General features: G+C 41.7%; 1 protein-coding gene and 1 long non-coding RNA gene across 2 annotated transcripts in view; one reads left to right on the top strand and one right to left on the bottom strand.

Moving 5' to 3' along the window:
* SHB (SH2 domain containing adaptor protein B) overlaps positions 1 to 22418 on the top strand; it is a 342168-nt gene that overhangs the window by 176134 nt on the left and 143616 nt on the right. The gene's annotated exons all lie outside the window — the stretch shown is intronic.
* LOC149473656 (uncharacterized) lies at positions 367 to 7622 on the bottom strand. Its single transcript, XR_016312363.1, has 2 exons — positions 7515 to 7622; positions 367 to 914 (listed from the first exon to the last, which is right to left on the bottom strand). It is a non-coding gene; the product is annotated as an uncharacterized LOC149473656 (long non-coding RNA).

Here is a 22418-nt window from a genome sequence, read left to right as displayed (position 1 = left end):
ACAGTTTTCAGTCCACTTCAACCACTTACTATCTATTTGGAATCGTACATACAATCACAGTTTTCAGTCTACTTCAACCATTTCCCATCCACTTGGAATCGTACATACAATCACAGTTTTCAGTCCACTTCAACCACTTACCAACCACTTGGAAACATACATACAGTCACAATTTTCAGTCCATTTCAACCATTTACCATCTACTTGGAATCGTACATACAATCACAATTTTCAGTCCACTTCAACCACTTACCATCCACTTGGAATCGTACATACAATCACAATTTTCCATTAACTTCAACCATTTACCATCCACTGTGAATCGGACATGCAATGGAACAGCAGAGAGCGCCAGACTAAGTGCAGTAGTATGAGCACAGTTTTTTATTAAAAGACAATTGGCAACTGACTTTTAAATGTAAGAACAAAACATGGCTCCATGATTTAAATCTCTACTCTTCATCGGTCTGCAAAGTGGATGGTCAGGATGCTTCTGTGGCCACCAGCAGGTACAGATGCTGTTGTAGGATGAACCAGGTAATGCAGAGAACCAGGCTGGAACACACAGGGGCACTGGACCAGAAGTGATGTCATCATGGGTGTAAAAAGAGGCAGAGGGGCGTGGTTACGCATTTCAAAGCCCTGCGGCTTCTTCCTTAAAACAACCCCGTATACTATCAATTTCAACCACTTTCCATCTGCTTGGTATCACACCCACCAGTTTGAACAACCACCAGAGTTGGGTCCGTATGTTGAAATTGGGCAATAAATTGACAACTTCAATACAGTTTGTTGAAAGATAAAATCAAAAGAGTTCAGATTTTTTTCCATCAGGTTTAATTTGAACAATTTAAATCCCACTTCCTTGCAGTCATTTAGAAACCAGCACTGTGTTTTCCATTGCTTTGTGATTTCTGCAAGAAAAAATAGAATAGAATTAAAAGTGTAATTGCTTAAATTGCCATGTATACGGCAATCTTTAAAGTTTATGTATAGGTAAAACGTTTTGTTTTTTTTTAGGATTAGAACCCCTGTCGGTTTTTTACAGTACAGTAAAAAACTGTATGTGTCTCTGCTGAGTATATATTTTATTCATTTATATAGTGCACATCAGTCCCTACTCTCGGGGAGCTTGCAGCCTCCTTTGATTTACTCTCTTTGTTTGCTCGTGGATTGTATTGCTTGTAGTCACGCCAAGCTAAAAATGATATTTGTAGTACATGACCTTTTTTTGACTCAACGAGCCTTTTCTTCAGCTGTTTTTATATGTTGTAATGAAGGGTTCCTATCTAAACGACTTCAGCTGTACTCTGTGCTGCGGTATAAATTTGGTCTTTACTTTTGACCTTCACTGGAAGAGTTTATCTTGCTATGGATGACAATAAAGCTATTCTTTTCCCTGTGCCGTGACAGCGTGTTTGCTTTCAGCACTTGTGTGTGATTACATTTGGGAACACACCTGTAGGGAGCAGATGATTGCAGAAGAGAAGCTCCGTTTGTCTGATACTCATAGACCACAAAATAATTATGTCTGATGAAGAAGCAGAATGATTCTCAGGAGAAGCGAGGGGAAAAGATTGGATAACACTGTGCATGATATCATTTGCTTTGTATAGTTCCTGTTATGATCTTCCCATTAAAATGAGCCTGTTGTAGGATCAGATGAGTCGCACATTGTGTGTTTGTATCGGATGACATAAATATGTCATCATATTTGATACTAAGATCTGGATGAATTCCAGGCAGCTCAGTGCGCACAAATTTTTGTGATTGTGCAATTTTTTTTTTTTTTTGGGGTGTTGAAGTGTTGAAGAAAGTGCATGTTCTGTGGCCCCTAAAACTCCCTGTCCTTTACTGTCCTTTTAATATACACCTTCTGGAATAAAGCTTTTTTTTTTATATCAGAGTAATTAGTCTGTGCAATGTCCGTTTTACTAAATGTAGATACTGCATAAACAATATCAAACAGCCATAAACCTTTCCTTATGCCTGCTTCCAAACTGGTCACTCCAAGATGCCCAAACCAGAATAGATCCCCCAGCGTTTCAGAATCAATCAGTGGGATTGATAGCGCGGCAGGGAACTGGTTAAAAGAGAAGTGCAAACACACTCACCTAGATGGCTGCTGCATGGATCCAATACTGAAGCTGCCCCCTGCTGCCTCTACAGTGAGAACTGAGCCATCAATGACCACTGATCTCTCAGTTCTTGGTCTTCAGTAAACAGAGAGTGGTGACTGTCAGTCACCGGCTCTCTGCACTGTCTCTCCAGCGCTCACTGTAGCAGTGGGCTGTGGAGGGGGCGGGAGCGGTTGGTTCAGGCTCTCAGCTCCTTGCTGAGAGGCTTAGCCAGCTGCCAGTCAGGCAGGCTGACAGTTTAGTTGAGGTCCATGCAGAGCTTTGACTGGCTCTGTGATGTCAGCTGACAGCAGGCTTTAGCTGCTGAATCTGGGTCACAGGAGTGTAGTGCAGAGGAGAGGTATAGCCAAAAGAGCTTTGATCATACTTCTCCTTTAATTCTGCTGAAAAAAAGTACATAAAACGGAGCTCCAGTCTCCTGTGTAAAAATTAAAAGTCAGCAGCTACAAAAGCTGTAGCTGCTGACTTTTAATAAACAGCCACTCGCCTATCCCACAATCGAGCACTGTACTCGGCGCAGCTGTTTTCACTTTGTGTCCTCTCTTCCTGGCACCGACATTTTTACTATGGGCACCCAACCATGATAGATTGTGGCTCCACAGCCAGGTGCCCACTGTGCATGCGTGAGCGGCACTGCACACTGTGAATGGTCCTGCATTCTTCTGGGACCTGTCATGTGTCCCAGAAGACTGCAGGAGGGAGGGGGGTTGAGAACTTTTGCTTCCAATTACCTAGGTGGTTGGAGCAGAAGTGTAAGTGGGAACCTGTCAAAATGGGGTACCCACCCCCAAAGCTCCATTTCACAAACAAGTGGGGGAGGAGTCCTTGAAGCAGAATGCACCCTTTTGGGTGGAGCTGCACTTTAATTCTCTATCCATATCAAATTTCTTTTGTACAGTACTTGGCGGAAATAGTTTAAATGTTCAAAATTGTAACTGTTTATAAAATTAACTAAGTAAGACCCATCTATAAGGGTGACAGATTGATACCACTTCCTCTAAGCATATTAAAAGCAGAGAAAAAAGTTTACCAGAGCAGACTTTCTCAACAGGGGTGTCGCAGCACTTTGGTGTTCCACCTGTGGTTCTTAGCTGTGCCGCACCACATCTGGGTTTTTTTGCACAGCATCCTGTGTTTTAGTGGTGTAGGCAGGCCATCCACCAACTGCATGTAAGCACATGAGGCTAATCCAGGACATGCAGCTTTCTAGGTAGCCCAGCATTCAGAAGGGGACAGATGTCTGCCTCTGTTTAGGCCTGCTGTGCCTCCTGCTTACTTACATGCTACCATGATTATACTGTGGTGAAGATCAGGATGTAGGATTCTCTTGTGAAAAGGTGGGTGGGGGGGACTGGACTGAGGACATTGATGTAAAAGGGTGGTGGGGAGTGAGGACCGTGATGAGAAAAGGGGGGGGGGGCAACGACTGAGGAGTCTGATGTGAAAGAGAGGATTCTGATGTGATGGAGACCCCATTAAAGACTGGGATGCCCCGAGACTTTACATGAAAGGGTGCCATGATTGAAAAAAGGTTTAGAAACACAGCACTAGTATATACTTCTGTACTGAGCAATGCCATTCAGTACAACCAAAGTGCAGCACTGCCTTTTGGTAGTCCTTTGTTATATTTTGGGGCACTTTTGTGAAGGAACATTGTTGACCACAAGAAGTTATATTTGTAAAATAGACCCTTGATAAAATCCTTACGCTATATGATATGTACTTCTACATGTGTTCTCTAATGAACTGCAAGTGAATAATTACTGTTTCACTTACAGTATGTTTGGGTGTGAAGGTAAATGGGTAAAATAGGGTTTATAAGCACCCTTGACATATAAAATACTCCATTGTGCAATTAAATTATCTTACAGCTTTTCAGTGGAGTTGATAAAGTGGGTCATACCAAGAGGGAATAGCAAGCCAAATCAGGATTCAGCAGTACAAAGCAAAAAATTGACAATTTTCAAACATCTTTTACAAAGTGAGTCATGGCAAGGTAGATTTTGGATCTGGACTGTCAGCCTGGCACTTAACAATACACTGAATGTTACTGACATCTGATCATAAAATGGACTCTAGAGTACAAAGAGACAATTATGTGTTATGTAAGAGGTTATAGCAAGGAGCGCATCCTTGGCATTGTGATACAATGGGATGATTTACTAAAATTGGAGCGTGCAAAATCTGGTGCACCTGTGCATGGTATCCAATCAGCTTCTAACTTCAGCTTGTTCAATTAAAGTGATTCTAAAGACTTAAATTATTTAAAAAAAAATAACTAACATGTCTATATAATTACCTGCTCTGTGCAGTGATATTGCACAGAGCAGCCTGGATCCTTCTTTTCTTGGGTCCCCCGCTGTCGCTCCTGGCCCCTCCCTCCTTTCTGGTACCCCCACAGCAAGTAGCTTGCTATGGGGGTACCCGAGCATGCGCACTCCCCAACTGCTGCTCCATGTGTCCATTCACACATGATGATTTGGCTCAGCCACGCCTCCTATCTTCTCATTGGCTCACTGGCTGTGATTGATATTGGCTTTTGCTGCCGATGAGGAGAGGAAATCTATACTGGACGAGGATGCATTTCCCTATGCACCATCTGGCCAATTGATGAATCTAAAATATATAACCTTTATTCAAATATATAAAAAATGTATGCCCAGCTGTAATTAATGCCTATTGGAGTGGAATGTACTGCGCACAACAATATGACTGAATACCATTGCAATTTTTTACCTTACATCCAAATGGTTAACACCAGACCAAATCAAATACCATACCGTTTTAGATGAAGTGATGGCATACAAAGAGGCACTGTAGTTTGATCATAAATCTAACAGTTTTAACATATAATCTCTGCTAAGGAAATGGAGTTACCCCATGGACAAAACTAATTAGATAGTATAATCTATCTTGCTACAGATATGTAATATGGGTACACTCATCCACGGGCTTAAATGTCAGCCTCTCATGGATAAGCCCCATACGTCACCATATCCACCAAAAATACCTCACTGTCTTGAGGAATGCAAATGATGCACTGTAAAATGCAGTACAGACCTCTCCAAAAAAAAGGGGGGGGGGGGGGAGGAGTGAATACCATATGCATTCAAAAAGTGCTCCCAAAGAAAGACCCAAAAAAAAGAAACTCTACATGTTTTTCTCCAGAAAACAGAGCTTCATCAGGAGAATAAAGAAGTAAAATAGGTCACATAGTGGCTGGAAGTTGTGCTCAGCTGCACATGGTGGCAAAATGGATAAGGAGAGGAAGTCCCGGGATAGCTAAGTCTCCAATGCACATCGCTGGATCGAAAGGGGGCTTAGGTGAGTATTAGGGGGTACTGGGAGAGATGCTGCACAGAGAAGGTTTTTTTTACCGTCATGCATAGAATGCATGATTGTTAAATACCTTGAGCCTTTATAACCACTTTAAGCTTTGACAAAATTACTGGAAGCTGTTATTAGCATTTGTGCATATAAGAGATGGTATGGAAGCTTCATGGGAGTAATTCAAATGGATGAGTCTTTAGTGTCAACACCCTGCTTTGGTCTCTTTTATTTCAACAAATCTTAAATACAAAACTGGTTATTTGCATTACCTGAAGCATCAGGGAACTCTCAATGCACGTCAACAAATTGCACTAAAGCTGACCTTATTCCTGTAAAATTTAATTCAAATGTTCGGACAAAAATGTATAAAAATTGCTTGTTCAATCATTCAATGGTGCCTTCATGCACTTGATTAATTTCAAACTACTTTTCCTTTGTGTGCCCTGTCAATGCGGTAGATTTACTAAAGGCAAATAGGCTGTGCACTTTGCAGTTACAGTTGCACTCATTTTTCCCCAGAGCTTAGTGAATCTGCTAAAGTTCTGCTTATTGCTATCATCCAATCATGTGCAAGCAAAAATGCTTTTTTAAAATTTTCCATACACCTAAATGGGTATTCTTTACAAAGTGAAGCTTTACCACATTGGCATTGACTAAGGGAAATGAGTGCAACTGCACTTGCAAAGTGCATAGTCTATTTACCCTTAGTAAATTAATCCCAGTGTCTTGATTTTCGTTGAATGAAAATTCCACTTAAAGTGGTTGTAAAGGCTGAAGATTTTTTATGTTCATGTATTCTTTGCATAAAGGTAAAATACCTTTTGTGTTCAGCTCCCCCCTCAGCCCCCCTAATACTTACCTGGGCCTCCACTCAATCCAGCAGTTGTGCACAGGAGCCTGGGCTGTCCTGGTTTTCTCTATCCTCATTGGCTGAGACACAGCAGGGGGGCCATTGGCTCCCACTGCTTTCAATAACAGCTAGTGACCCAATGAGAAGAGAGCGGGGGGGTGCAATCTGTGGCTTTGTGTTTCTTGGCGCATAGGGGCTCAGGATTCAGAACACCCCAGTGCCCCCATACCAAGTGGCTTGCTATTGGGGGCACTGGTCAAGAAGGAGGGGCCAAGAGCGCTAGTGGGGGACCAGAGAAGAAGAGGATCGGGGCTGCTCTGCTCAGTGCAGGTAAAGCAGGCCATTTATGGGTCAAATTTTTAATTAATTTTCTTTAGAAAATCGGAAAGTTTGTGTATTTTGTAACCCGATGGTGCCACCATTGATTTCGAAATGTGACCAACTGAGCCTTCAATTTCACCCAGTGTTGCTACAGAAAAGAATTTTCGTTGCCAGGAATTTAGTTTTCTTTCCTGATCATTTTTGTTTCTATTATATTTCTCGCACGATTCTCCCATCTTTATTTAGAAATTCATTAGTTTTTCTAAAAATTTTCAACATGCCCGATCACTCAAATTTGATGGTCGCACGACAATTGGCCATTTCTGTGGCCCACCAATGGTGCGAAATTCGAACGAAAATTCTTAGAAAAGATTTTCGAAAGATGATTCTTTTGGAATTCGACCCATGTATGGCTGGCTTTAGTATGACATGTTTGTTATTTTTGTTTTAAAAATAAACAAACCTTTAATATCACGGTAAGCACTTTTAATGCAAGTGTGTACAGGGCCTTTTTTAATAGAATATGTATGTGTATATTTTCTCTGTTGTATGGTAAGGACAAATGTTTCTTGAAGATGCCATGCAGGCTGTTTTAGGGTCAAAGAGTTGCCACCTGGATAACAAACCCCCCTTATACAATGCAATATGAAGCCTGTGGCAAAGACAGCATACTGAAAATGTAATCAAGGGCTCTGCTAAAGTGCAGCATTTGTTTCCTGGTCTGTACTAATCACCCATTATTCCCATTAGACGTAACGAGGGAATGTGCTTGTAAAGTGGCCAGTTACTAATTTAGGGTGTATTCGTTCTGAAAGCCTAGGGCAGCGCCAACCCAAATCACAGACCTTGTAATGAAAATTGCTTATTTAACTTACCAGTAACAAAGATCTACTGTTCCAAATCATCACCGATGTCCCTTGCCTAGATATCAGACGTCAGAGATTGAGCACAGACCACGTCTCGGCGGTTAATTCTTACATTTCTGTGACAGTGGACAAAACATGCTCAAATTTTATTTGGATATTTCTTGGTGGACCACAAAATGTTGCATTAAATATCAGAAGCAATGTGGTGAATGCAGATTGATTTGACATGCTCATTACTCATTCAGCCATGTGAAGCCCAGTGCTACATTTACAGTGAAGTCTTTCTTTGTCATTTTAGCTCACTCCTAACAATGTCAGTTCAGGACAGGGGGAAGTTTCTGAGGGAAAACAGAGATAGCACAATCGCTCCTGCTGTCAATTTTATGTAGGGGCACTATTTCTCAAGTGGCTGACAATCAACGGGCGGTGTTTGTTGGCAAAATCTCTCCATCCTTAAAGGTGAACTCTAGGATAAGTCAATATTGTGTAAATACAAGAGGCATGTGTATGGCTGCCAATATGTGCAGTAATCCAGTGTGAAACGTTGCTTCTGTGCTGGAGTTTCCTGTAATAAAGACTGGTCTTTGCTGCTCTCCTTGTACAGGGTGACTGGTCTTGTATCCGCCCCCTCCTGTAGTTTTCTGCAGGCAGCCTGTAGTGGGTGGAGCCTGCTGGGTCCCCTCTGACAGCTCTGTTCTCTGCACAGAGTATATACAGCACAGTGATGATGTCAAATAGGGAGTATTTCAGTTCATAGAGCAAGCCTCACCTGTGCTGTGAAGCTGTCATGAATGTGGCTACTAAGCAACTTATTCATTCCCTGGTTATCTCTCACCTTGATTATTGTAACTCCCTCCTCATTGGCCTACCTAATCGCAGGTATCATAATCATGAATGCTGCTGCCAGACTCATCCACCTTACTAACCGTCCATATCTGCCACCCCTCTCTGCTAATCCCTCCACTGGCTTCCCATTGCCCAACGGATAAAATTCAAAACATTAACAATAACATATAAAGCCATTTATAACTGCCCCAAATTACATCACCAATCTTGATTCCAATTATCACCCAAACCATCCTCTCTGCCCCTCCCACGACCTCCTGCTCACTAACTCCCTTGTCTCCTCCTCCCATGCTTGTCTCCAGGACTTCTCCAGAGCTTCCCCCATCCTCTGGAACTTTCTACCCCAATCTATCAGACTATCACCTACTCTGCCCACTTTAGGCGATCTTTGAAAACCTATCTCTTCAGGGAAGCCTATCCTGCATTCAGCTAATAACAGAATCTTCTATTCCTCCTATCAGTCCATCCCCCACAGTTATTACCTTTTGTACCACCAGCCCCTCCCTCTTAGATTGTAAGCTCCAAGGAGCAGGGACCTCCTAAGCCTGTTGTATTGAACTGTATTGTTGCTGTATTGTCTCCCTTTATATTGTAAAGCGCTGAGCAATCTGTTGGTGCTATATAAATCCTGTATAATAATAATGTGGTAGCTCCTCAAACAAAGCTGTATCCTGGGCCCCATTCAACGGTTTGTCAGGAGATTCCCTGTCCGGAAGCTAAATGTGAATGGGAATACAGGTAATGTCATTACCCAAATGTGGGAACTGAGAGACTAGTTCCCCATCAGATCCACTTTACTTTTGATTGACAGTGCACAGCAGTGGGTGGATTTGAAAGCTGCTATTGAACTGAATATTGAACTGAATAGCAGCTATGGATCCACCCACTACCATGCACTGTCAATCCAAAAGTAAAGCAGGCCTAATGGGGAATTGCTCTCTCAGTTCTCCATTAGGATCTGCCCACACAAGTACAAAACTGCCGACCATGCATCTGTTAGTGTGACAAGGGCAGTGGTCAGGGAGGGACAGGAGTGAGTGCACTGAAGGAGTGACCAGTGTTAACACACCTTCCTCGGTGTAGACATGGACAAATGTACACTCACTGGCCGCTTTATTAGGTACACCTTTGCTAGTGGCAAGAAAATATCCCCCACCAGCCTGAATCATTGATACAAGGCAGGATGGATCCATGCTTTCGTGTTGTTTGTGCCAAATTCTGACCCTACCATCTCAATGTCACAGCAACCAGTCTGCCCATTCTCCTCTGACAACTACAAAGCATTTTCACACAACTGCTGCTTTCTGGATATTTTCTCTTACATGGACCATTCTCTGTAAACCCTAGAGATGGTTGTGTGTGAAAATCCCAGTAGATCAGCAGCTTTTGAAATACTCAGACCAGCCAGTCTGGCACCAACAACCATGCCACGTTCATAGTCACTGAAATCCCCTTTCTTCCCCATTCTGATGCTTGGTTTTAACTTCAGCAAATCGTCTTTACCACGTCTATAGGCCTAAATGCATTGAGTTGCTGCTATGTGATTGGTTGAATAGCAATTTTTGTTACCAAACAATGGAACAAGTGTACCTAATAAAGTGGCCAGTGAGTGTATTGCAGGCCATACATGGGTCGAATCCCGAACAATTTTTCATCCGAAAATCAAAAACGTTCGCTCTTTCATAAAGTTCACCCATATAACAGGCGAAACTTCTGTTGCTTCCAGGTCACGGCTCCTATATTTTTTTTGGAAAAACGATCATACGATTTGACCATCATCGATCGGTTGTTTTTCACAAATTTTTCAACATGTCCGATCACCGAAAAGGGGAGGAACCACGAAAATCGTCCGGTACCATTGACCCACTAACAGAGAGAAAATTGGGCCTTTTATTCTTGGGTCTGATTTTTGGATGAAAAATTGGTGGAATTTCGACCCATGTATGGCCAGCATATGTATTTGTGTTTTACAAGTGCATGAATCGGGCGCAAGCACCAACACTTTCAGTGCTACACCCTGGTGACTTTCTAAAAGGTGTCTAGAATGAATTCTCCCAATTCTTTTTTTTCAGAGTAGTTAGCTTCAGTAGAGTAGTTATATATTGGTTATAATACATTTTAACCTCCCTGGAGGTATTCCCGAGTGTAGCTCAGGGTAAAGTTTCAGTACCACAAGCGGTAACCCCGAGCTTCACTCGGGAATACCTTGCAGCACTGCTCCAGGATCTCTTCTTCACTTACCTTGTCCTGCGCTCCCACGATGTCCCCCCTGCAGTGTCCCCGGCCATCTCCTCCAGCCGATGCTGGCATCTGTCTTCTGGGTTCCGTTCCCTGCAACGTTGGGACGTACAGGGACGGAACTGGCATGAAATTTAAAAATGTCAAAAAGTGGCATTCACAAAATACACTAAAATCACATAGTAAAACATTACTGTATCAAAGCATTTCACATACATTTTGTCCCTAGTGCTTTGTCCTGTGCCCTGCCTGCATTTTTACTGTTCTTTCTGCTTGGAAACTGAGAAAAGTCCATGGCGTCCAAAAAGCGTCCCTTTAGATCAAAAGCGGTTTTAGACCAGCTAGAGAACAGCGATAGTAAATTAGAACCACTTGCAGAATTGAGTGATGATTTGTGGGGAAATTCATCATCAGACATTGAAAACGATTTTGCGACTTTGCTCAGTGATGGGCGAACTTGGCACTATATTTCAAATTTCATTGTTTTTGGTTTGATTATATTATTGAATTACATTTATTATTATATTATTATTTTTTATGATTATTATATTATAATTTATGATTTCATATTTAAAATTTTATCATACCCGGGATGTTTACTAGACTCTTGTTCGGACAGATTTCAGTGAGTTATTCCTAAGAATTACAGGCCTACAATAAATAAACGATATATTTCCATGCAAAAAGTGTACCGCTTTCAGCACAGAAATATGGACATAATCAGACCGCTAGGAAGGTTAATGCATTTTTGAAAAACTCATTGGTTGACTATATTACATTCCATGACAAAGGAATCCAACTGATTTGACCATGAAATATGCTATGCTTGGGAGTACCTTATTCACTTTTTCAGTTATGCTAGTTACAAGATTTCATGCTCCTATTAGACTTGGCTGTTGCCGCAATAACATTAAACTCCGTTAAACAAGTCGTCTGCAAACTGCCACTTCTCTGGCAGCATAACTGCTTTTTGTGCCTGTCCAGTCCGCCGATGAGCTGCTATTGTTACTTATATAAGCAACACCCACAGTCCACAACCTCCCTCGCTGCTTGGGAGTGATTCACCAGCAATGACACAGGAAGAACATGCTAAGGCCACTCACTACCTATATACTCACCTTGTTTTCTCCTGTCTGCATGTCCTTCTGTATGGCACTATCACAGTATATGTACATACAGTGCATCTTGAAAGTATTCACAGCGCTTAACTTTTGCCACATTTTGTTACAGCCTTATTCCAAAATGGATTAAATGAATTTTTTCCCTCAACATTCTACAAACAATACCCCATAATGACAACATGAAAGAAGTTTGTTTTGAAATCTTTGCACTTTATTAAAAATAAAAAATGAAAAAACTCTTGTAGCATCATACTCAAAACAACTTGAGGCTGTAACTGGTGCTAAAGGTGCTTCAACAAAGTATTGAGCAAAGGCTGTGAATACTTATGTACATGTGTTTTTTTTTTTTGGTTTTTTATTTTTAATAAATTGCAAAGATTTCAAAACAAACTTCTTTCACGTTGTCATTATGGGGTATTGTTTGTAGAATGTTGAGGAAACTAATGAATTTAATCCATTTTGGAATACGGCTGTAACATAACAAAATGTGGCAAATGTTAAGCGCTGTCAATACTTTCTGGATGCACTGTATGTTAGAAGTTTAAAACCATGCGGGGAAGGTGAAGCAACCAAACTACGATCACTTTTCCTATGTTGCGTTTATTAAAACAGCTGATGCAAAAAGAATTGGGGGGGGGGGGATTCTTAACGATTAAAACAGGTGTTTGAAATTATACCTGTTTTATTGTATGCCTAAATGTCAGCTGTAATGAATACAGTTGTTGTATTCATTGTTGTATTCAAAGAAGCTGGTTTATGATGGGGTTGATCTTTACTGCTAAAGTATACCTCTTCAATGAACAATGACATTCAATTTATAATGCACATATGGATGGTAAGAACATACATATATTACTCTAGTGCCTTAAAGTGTTACTAAACCCACAACAGTAAAGTCAGTCTGTATATGCAGTAAAGCATGCTTGTTATACTCACTGTTAAACCTAAGGGGTTATTCCTCTGCATTGTGTAAAAACGCTGTTTGATCCTGACTTCTCTGATTCTCCCCTTCATCCAGTGTCCCTTTCTTATCTCCTGATAAGACATATCGTGTGGAGTCACTCTGCACATGCTCAGTTTGGTGTGTATAGCTAGAGAGGTGTTTTTTTTTTTTCTTGAGAGAGTGCATGTGATCAGCACAGGACCAATCAGCACTGTCCAGACAGAGGTAAGGGGTTCTGCATCCTCCTAGAGCATAATGCAAACTCCTCCTACAAGCTTTAACCAGTGCTCAGCTGGACACTGTTAGAAGTCAAAAAGACTGCTCTAACTGCTGATGAGAAAAGGTATTTACCAGTTTATATTTACCAAAATAATTGCATTTCCATGTTCTGTGTACTCTGGGAGACCAGATATAGTGAATGCAGGGTCCTGGGTTTAGTAACACTTTAACTTAGCTGACTTTTTCCTTAAACTAACTTCAGCCTTAAACCTGTGGGGCATGCTTAGGCAACAAATGGCAGCCCTTTAAATTGCTTGCTACATGGTGTATGATAGTCTAGTAAACTTCTTGTGCTGTGAAATACCACCCCTGTGCAAAATCCGTCAACTTGCTAAACATCGGAATCATGTGCACCTCTCCTCTACAGCCTTCTAAAACACACAGATCAATGTTTTTTTCTCAGCTTCAGAATTCAAGGGGCATGGATATGATATCACACACTGCATTGCATAAGAGGAGAGCTCAGCGTAATCTGAGGCCTGAGTGCAGGGAATGGAACCCCCCCCCCTCAATTTGTAGGGAAACATGCACAGCTGAGGCTATGTATTGTTCATTTTTCATTTCAGAGGTTTATAACCACTTTAACTGCTGGTCTGCCACCCTATAATAGAAGTACTGCTACAGGGTGGAAGGGCTGCGCAAAATCATGATTTGCATTTCCAGGTAGGGGGCATGCTCCACCCTACTCAAACCGTGATTGGCAGCTAGAGATGTCAATCACTGGGTCCCAGCCGGAGTAAACAGCACAGGTCTCTCTCGTGTCAGCAAGGACATGCTGCTTTGTATTCCTCTGCACAGCAGAGAAATACAAAGCAATTAAAAGTACAAATTCATGTCATGAGTACAGCGCAAACAGTCAGCAAACCTCAAGATGTAACAGAACGATGGAACATCCACAGGTTTATGCATTTCGAGGACTTATCCTCTTCCCAGAGCCTACAAAACTATTAGATGCTCCTGGACTGATATTTGGTGTGTGAAATCAAACCACCAATCAGTCCAGGGGTGTCTCCAGACCGCCAGTGGGCAGGGATTAACTCTGTGTGTCTCAGAACACCAAGAAACCGCCCCTTGGTATGTATTTATCCTACAGACTATAAAGTGCGTGCAAGACCACAGAGAAATGACACCACCATCCAGATTATAAGTATTGCATAATTGAAGAGGGAGGGAAAAAAAACAAAACAATATATAGTATAGTAAAATGATAAATAAATTGGGCTTACCCAGCTGCAGATATTATTTGTCCCATAGGCATGTTAGGATCATATTCGGCCTCAGATCCTTACTATATGTGATGATGTCTAGAGTACTAGCCCACATAAAAAGGCGGGCTCCACAAATACTGCCACTCCCCCTGTATTTCCAAATATTGATGCTGTGATGATCACTTGGAGCAAAGGTCCGCTATACTGTGATAGCAAATACTCCAAGCGGAGGGCACCCGACCGCCACAGAACTCCCAAATAGAGGGGCTCTCCAATCTGGAGCGCATGCTCCCCACGAAGATTGTGAAAAAGCAGGGCATTCCAACCAGGAAAGCAAACGGTTTGTCCCCTGCCCCAAGTGGCGCTCTAGCCTAAAACGCATGTGCCCTGTGGAGGATGTAAGATGGCAGTGCGCTCCAACATGGAACGCAAATCAGCTGTGTTGGGCCGACCTGTCGGAAATTAGTGTCGGATAAGTCCTCGAAAAGCGTCAGCATGTGGATGTTCCATCATTCTGTTACATCTTGATGTTTGTGAGATGAACTTGTACTTTTAATTACTTTGTAAGTATAATACTTACCTTTTTACACATTAAATACTTAAAAGGATAATGCCAGGGTGCCCTTTGTTTATTGTTATTGCAGTGCTTTTAGACTCCCCCAGTCTTGTGAGGACACCAAGGCGAGTGCAGCCCGTGAAGGCCAAGTTTTGACTGCAGCCTATTAACCCTTCTTGGGCCAACTCCCCAAGCGCAGGAGGATTTAAGTTTTTCCAGTTCTTTGAGAAATACAAAGCAGCATATCTCTGTAGTTCAACAGCACACACAGTAAAACACACACAGCACGCGGTTACCCTTTTGATCGCCCAAACGTTAACCCCTTCCTGCCCATATATACATGATTTGCATTTTTGGGTAGGGAGCCCGTGTGCGCCGCCCTACCCGCACCGCCATTGGCAGCTAGACATGTCAATCACCGGGTCCCAGCTGGAGATTCCCCGCCGGTACCCAGCGATCGCTGTGTAAACAACACAGGTCTCCTGCCAGCAAGGACATGATGTTTTGTATTTCTCTGTACAGCAGAGAAATACAAAGCAGCATGTCTCCAAGGTAAAACCGCACACACATTAAAACACACACAGCACACAGTTAACCCTTTGATCACCCAAAAGTTTACCCCTTCCTGCCCAGTGTCATTAGTACAGCGTCAGTGCTTTTTATTAGCAATGATCACTGTATTAGTGTCACTGGGGCTCTCAGTGGCAGTCAGTTCCCACCCAGTGCTTGAATGGCTGCCTTAATCAATCACCGGGTCCAGCCAGTGATTACTCGCCGGCTCCCAGTGATTACCGAGCATATCCAACTGGGGGGAGAACTGTTAGTAAAGAAAACAGTTCTCTCCCCGTCAGCTCCTGCACACTGCTTTACATGGCTGTGCATAGCAGAGCCATGCAAAGCAGTGTGCTTACAGTGAAGCACACACACACAGCACACAGTTAACCCTTTGATCACCCCACATGTTAACCCCTTCCTGCCCAGTGCCATTAGTACAGCGCAAGTGCTTTTTATTAGCACTAATCACTGTGTTGGTGTCACTGGGGGTGTCAGTTCTCACCCATGTTAGAATACCCGCCGCAGTCCCACTATAAGTCACTGATATCCGCCATTACTAGTATTAAAAAAAAAAAAAAAATCCAGTATATACACCGCCATTTGTAGACGCTATAACCAATTAATTTACACGTATTGTGATTTTATTTTCTTAGCAAAGACATGTAAGAGAATACATTTTGGGCTAAATCTATGATGAAGTTTGATTTTATGAAATTTTTTTTATTGGACATGTTTTATAGCAAAAAGTCAAAAAGTTAAAATAAATAAGTAAATAAATAAAAAAAAAAAAATACACACACACATTGTTTTTGATAAATTTTTGTCCTTTTTTTGTTTATAGCGCAAAAAATAAAAACCGCAGAGGTGACCAAATACCACCAAAAGAAATCTCTATTTGTAGGGAAAAAAGGACATAAATTTAATTCATGGACAGTGTTGCATGACTGTTCAACTGTCAAAGTAACGAAGCGCCGTATTGCAAAAAATGGTCTGGTCAGTAAGAGGGGGGGGGGGGGGTAAATCCTCTGGAGGGCAAGTGATTGAAGTGACATTGTCATCATCCCCATGTAGGGAAAAGTGTTTCTGCAAGGGATATCCCCTGACCCCTCTATACTCACCTTACCTGTGCCGAACTACCTGAGCACTCGGCACTGAGATTGGCTGTGTTGCAAACCCTGGAGAGAGATGGCATTACTCATCGTTATGTGACAGCTAGGTCTAGGCTTTGTCACAGAGGTGCAGGTCAGATGCTCCCCCAAAACCTTGGTATTCTCAACAACTATAGGGGAAGCAAGGAGCTGCAGAGAGTGAAAATAATGGGCTCTGGGGATGCCCACTGTAAACACACTGTCACCTCACCATGCATGGGAAAATTACCAGTATCTCTCTATTCTGTGCCATTCATAGCAAGAAATAAAACCATTTTGGTCTTGCAATTCTGCACCATTTTATGGAGTAAATGCTGAGGAATTAGTTTTTCGCACAGGTTTATCATGCTGGGTTCCATCATAAGACTTACTCATCAGGAGTCATCAATACATTTTTTTTGTAATCTGGTAGCAGAGAGCCTGTGCTGTTAAATTATAAATATGTGTTGCAAATATAAAAAGAAATAAAAGAACGATTTCTCCGTCTAGTCGATTTTTCTCTGTTGACTCATTCTGCCTCTCTGACCTCCACCTCACCTTGTTGAAAACTTTGTAAGCAGAGAGCTTTGTAGTTGTCTGCTGAAAGAATCAGATCATACCTAAAACCAGTCAGAGTTTTGGGCTAAGCCTTGGAACACTTGTTAAATGAATCCACAGTCAGAGCAGAGCGTTCCCTGCCTGTGAATTCTGCAGGGCGAACCTCACACCGCCAGCAGGGCAGTTGCGTTGAGTTTACCTGACATAATGAATCCCAGCATCCACTGGAAAGACAAAAAGGAAGTGCTATGTTTACAATGTTGAAGGTGGAAGGTGCCAGGTTTTGCCTGTGGTTTTTTAAAACTCCAGCCGCCGATAGCTGAGAAGAATGGGTGAAGCGCAAACAGCGTGGGTTTTTTTTTTTTTTTTGTTCTTTGACGTCCTCCATGATCTGACAGCTGCTGCTCCCTCATTTACCAGCAAGTTGTCCTGAAGATATTGTTGCTGCTGTCATCTGACATCAAGTCATTCTATTAAAACTGTTGTGATCTAGGTTGTAGTTATAAAATATGAAAGATAATGAATGCTTTTTGCTGGCAATTTTTTTTCCCCTTCCCCCTCGTGAAAGCGATGTGCATGCTGCTGGATAAGTTCCAGTAAGATTGTTCACGGTCATTGTTTGTCTCATGCATATATTAATGCCTGAATGTGCTGAATTTATCCAGGGTTTATGTCCTTTTCAGATTACAAAAAAATAAATAATGTAGAAGATTGCATTCTTTCATATCAAAGGAATGATGGCATACTTCTGGGCCATCAGAGCGGGGTGAGCTTTAAAATCGTAAAGGCTACATTCAGCTTTTAAAAAAAATAAATAAATGCACATATTTATGCAGAATAAAGTGCATTTTTTTCATAAAGGAGCCTGCAGAGTATTGCTCCCGCAATCAGTAGAAACACTTCCTTCAGCCTCTATACAAGCGTTCAGTTGCAGAGCTGGAGAAAGTGTCAATGGACTAAGAACACACTGATTACTGCACTCCTAGCCCATTGAGAACTACAATTCCGTCTGGTGGCAGATGGGACTTGTAGTTCATTCATTCACAGATCTCTGTAAATCAAAGCAGAGTTCCAGACGTTTTTGTGTTTATTAAAAGGCAGCAGCTACAAAAACTGTATCTGCTGGCTTTTAATAAGCACACACTTACCTGTCCCTGGATCAAGCTATGTTCTCACCCACGCTGTCTTTTCTCCCCTTCTCTCCTCCATGACGTTGGCATCTCTACTGTGGGCACCAGGCTGTGATAGCTTGCGGCTTCACAGTCCGGTGCCCACTGCGCATGCGTGAGTCATGCTGCTCCTCCTAATTGGTCAGGCAGTCTCCTGGGACCTGTGAAAGTCCCCAGGAGACTGCGGGAGGGAGGAGGGGGGCGAAATTCCATATTACTTCGCCACAGCGAACTGAGCCAGAAGTGGGAGCAGGTACCTGTCAAAACCAAGTAATTGATACCTGGTTTTGACAGGTACCTGCTCCCACTTCTGACTCAGTTCGCTGTGGCGAAGTGAGACGGAATTTCGGCCCCCTCCTCCCTCCCGCAGTCTCCTGGGGACTTACACAGGGATGTCAGTGGCAGTTAGTCAGTTCCCACCCAGTGTCAGAATGCCCTCTGCAGTCCCGTTATAAGTCGCTGATCGCCGCCATTACTAGTATAAAAATTCCAGTATCTATACCGCCATTTGTAAACGCTATAACTTTCACGTAACCCAATTCATTTACACATATTGGGATTTTTTTTTTAGCAAAGACATGCAGCAGAATACATTTTGGCCTAAATGTATGATGAAATTTGATTTTTTTTTTTTTTTTTAATTGGACATGTTTAATAGCAAAAAGTAAAAAATATTGTTTTTGGTCTTGTTAAAAAACCGCAGAGGTGATCAATTGCCATCAAAAGAAAGCTCTATTTCTGGGGAAAAAAGGACATACATTTTATTTATGTAAAGTGTTGCATGACCGCGCAATTGTCAGTTAAAGGAACGCAGTGCCATATCGCAAAAAATGGCTTGGTCAGGAAGGGGGGGGGGGGGTAAATTCTCTGGAGGGCAAGTTGTTAAGAAAACATGAAGTGCAGTGGTAATGTGCCACACATTTTCTTTGCACTTTGCATTGCCCCCTTATGTTCTATGTTTTCATTACTTTGGTAAGCAGTCATTTTGTAAAGAGTTGTAAGAGGGGCATCTGTTCATGTGGGGGGCATAAGCATGTCCAACATAACAGCTGCAGTCAGACTATGTGGTTATAAAGCGTATACTCCGCATTGTCACATAATAATAATAATAATAATATGCCACCCAGTGATTTCTTATTATACAGGATTTATATAGCACCAACAGTTTGCTCAGCGCTTTACAGTATTTATTTATTTCAAGTACTTATATAGTGCCGGCAATTTACGCAGCACTTTACACATATATATTGTACATTCACATCAGTCCCTATAACGGGAGACAATACAGTTCAATACAAGAGGGCTAGGAGGGCCCTGATCCTGGGAGCTTACAATTATGCTCCATAATGTTTTCTTATCTCCTTGGGAAAATATGGCCAACTTAGTATATAAATAGCAAGTGTCTTAAACAGGGAGGTGTCAGCCAACAATGCTTCTGATTGGTAAAACATGAGCAGTCATTGCTTCCAGTTGAAAGTGTTACTGTTAGAAGTAATGCATCACTGCTTCAAAAGGTCACATAAATAATAGTATGTGCTGCGATTTTCTTATCTGGCAATCTACATTTTCCACGCTAAGGTGAAGAAGCCGACAGTTCAGCATATCCCTCTCCCCAGTTCTGTCACTTGGGGAATGGAATCCCTTGCAAAAAGTGCTGAATGTAGCTGTAATCAAAGTTTATCTCATGCTTCTTGTAGGGTCTATGGACACAATTTACAGTAAAATCAGATGAGAATCCTGGTATCTTTTTGAAAGGACTTGTGCCACAGAAAATATGTTGTAATATACTTTATTCACATTCTTTTAGATTGTCAGCTCTAATGAGCAGGGCCCTCTGATTCCTCCTGTATTGAATTGTATTGTAACTGTACTGTTTGTCCTCACGTTGTAAAGCGCTGCGCAAACTGTTGGCACGTTATAAATCCTGCATTATAATAATTATAATATTATTCTGTCCTGTCAAAGAAATATCAAATGATTTTTTGAAAAAAAATCACATTCAGGATAAAAATCTGGATCTTAAGAGTTTTATTGTGTATGGCCACCTTAAAAGCTGAATTCCAGATGTTTTTTTTTTTCTTCAAAGTTACATTGGTTTAATTGGAGAACACCTTTTATTTAGTGGAAAAATATATACATAATGTTTATGAGGTGCGGAAATTTAATTCCCAGAATGCACTGTATAAAAAAATATCAAACACCTCTGCATTCTTCAAAAGACTGGATGAAATTTGAACACAACATTCTTTCTGATCTTCTGTCCAGATTTGAAGCAGCATCTTTATGGAAATCTTTCTCATCAGCAAATCCTCCATTAGAATCTGCTGCACTGTTTCCCTGTTCATGTTCATTTTTCTGCCATTAGTCACACCCTCATTTTTTGATCTGAGCATACGAGGGTTCGCACTCTGTCCACATTTGCATCCGTCCTTTACGTTTTTGGCTGCCCACTGCTTGCGTCATTGTGGACAACTTCCTGCCCCTACTTAAACCGCCTATGCCAAGGGTGTCAAACTTGCGACCCTCCAGCTGTTGATAAACTACAAGTCCCATGAGGCATTGCATGGCTGATAGAAGCATGGCTCCCAAAGGCAGAGGCATGATGGGACTTGTAGTTCCACAAAAGCTGGAGGGCCACCAGTTTTACATCCCTGGCCTATGCCATTCACAAACACTTGATTTCTTCATGTAATGTTCACCATTAGTCTGTTGTAACACAGCTAAAGTTTCTCAGCCTCTTCTCCCCCACACTCTGGCCATTTGAGTTTCTCTGACATCATCAAGACCAATGCGGGGACCATAGCCCTGCATTGGAAATGACGACACTGAGGAGCAGTCCACCACCAGAGCATAGAAGGGGGTGTCATTTACTGGAAAAGTGGATGATCAGGCAAGTAAAGGTGCTTTTCCATCCGCTAGTTGGAAACAAGCAGTTATCCTGGACACCTTGCTTTTGCTTTTCCTGGAGTTGAGCTTTATTTTCCTTGTCACAAGTAGCAGAACTTACAAAAAAGTAACCAGCTGCCTATTTTTGTTCTTATTATTTACCTATTTCTTATACATAAATATTCATATAGACATGGAAGTCATTTGGTTATTGCTGACTTATTTCTATTGATTTTTTTGTAGTTTAAAGTGTAAAATTTGGTTTTAAAAGTGGTTTACTGGAAACACTTTAAGAGCAGTCACTTAGCAGTTGCGATATACTGAATGATGTAGCTGAATGACCTATGTGTGAGTGTGTTCAGTATTCAGAGTACTTGTTGCCTGATTGCCACATTCACTATGGAATGTTTAGCTGTCCTCCGGCTCTTTTTAAAACTGTCATGCATTTTCAACTTGATTTCTGATTGTAAAAATATAGAGCTGCAACAAAAATTTGAGCTCACTTAAACAATGACAGTTGTTAAAAGTAACATATTCCAGAATATATGTAAACGAGAATGCGTCAGAAAGAATCTTGGGCATGCAGCAGTTCATAAGAGAAGATAACGTATTTTGCTGCGCTTGTCATATGATAACAAACTCATCGTGGATGCAGCCATATTGAATAATTATCTGCATTGCCCAGAGTTTTCAATTCCATGCAGCTCTCAGAGTCAGAGATTTCAATAAAAGGTGCTAAACTTTGATAGTCTGTTGCTGATTACTTGGAAATGGCAGGATGAATTTAGAATGTAAAAAGCAATTTCAACTCCGTATTTATGTTCTTCAGTGCTCTGATCTTGCTTCATATTCAATAAATCCACTTTAACTTTTTCAAAGAAGCAGAATAGATTGCTCTGACTGTAGTATAAGATTTTTCTTTATGCAGGCTTGCTGTCATTAAGTCATCAGTAGCAATAAGCTGAAAGTTAAAGGAAACCTATAATGAGAGAAGCATGATGGCCATTGCGGAGCTGTCCTTCTAAAAGTGCTAGATGACTGACTGCCATGCTGAAGCCCTATCCTCAGTCTTATGAAATAATGGGGTAGATTTACTAAAGGCAAATAGACTGTTCACTTTGCAAAGGAATTTTCCCCCAAAGCTTAGTGAATGAGGTTAATTTCTGCTGGCTTCTATCTATTCTTCAATTGGCTTCAGGTGCAGTTGCCTGCATCTTCAGTAAGGGAAACCAGCAGTGAAGCCTTGCAGCTTCACAGCTGGTTTTCATTCTGCGCATGCGCAAAGCGTGCTGCATTTTGTAGATGACCCAGCAATCTTCTGGGACATGTAAAGAAAACTGTGGAGGAAGGGGGGGGGCCTCTTCCGGCTCAGAACAATGAGGCACATCTGACTGACAATGGGAATGGGTACCTGCTCCCCCCAAAAA

This window comes from Staurois parvus, unplaced genomic scaffold, assembly GCF_062004578.1.
Source record: "Staurois parvus isolate SC_StPar_1 unplaced genomic scaffold, SC_StPar_1.0 ptg000012l, whole genome shotgun sequence".
Classification (NCBI taxonomy): domain Eukaryota; kingdom Metazoa; phylum Chordata; class Amphibia; order Anura; family Ranidae; genus Staurois; species Staurois parvus.
Note: the sequence above shows the minus strand (reverse complement) of the source record. Positions and strands in the feature narration are given on the sequence as shown.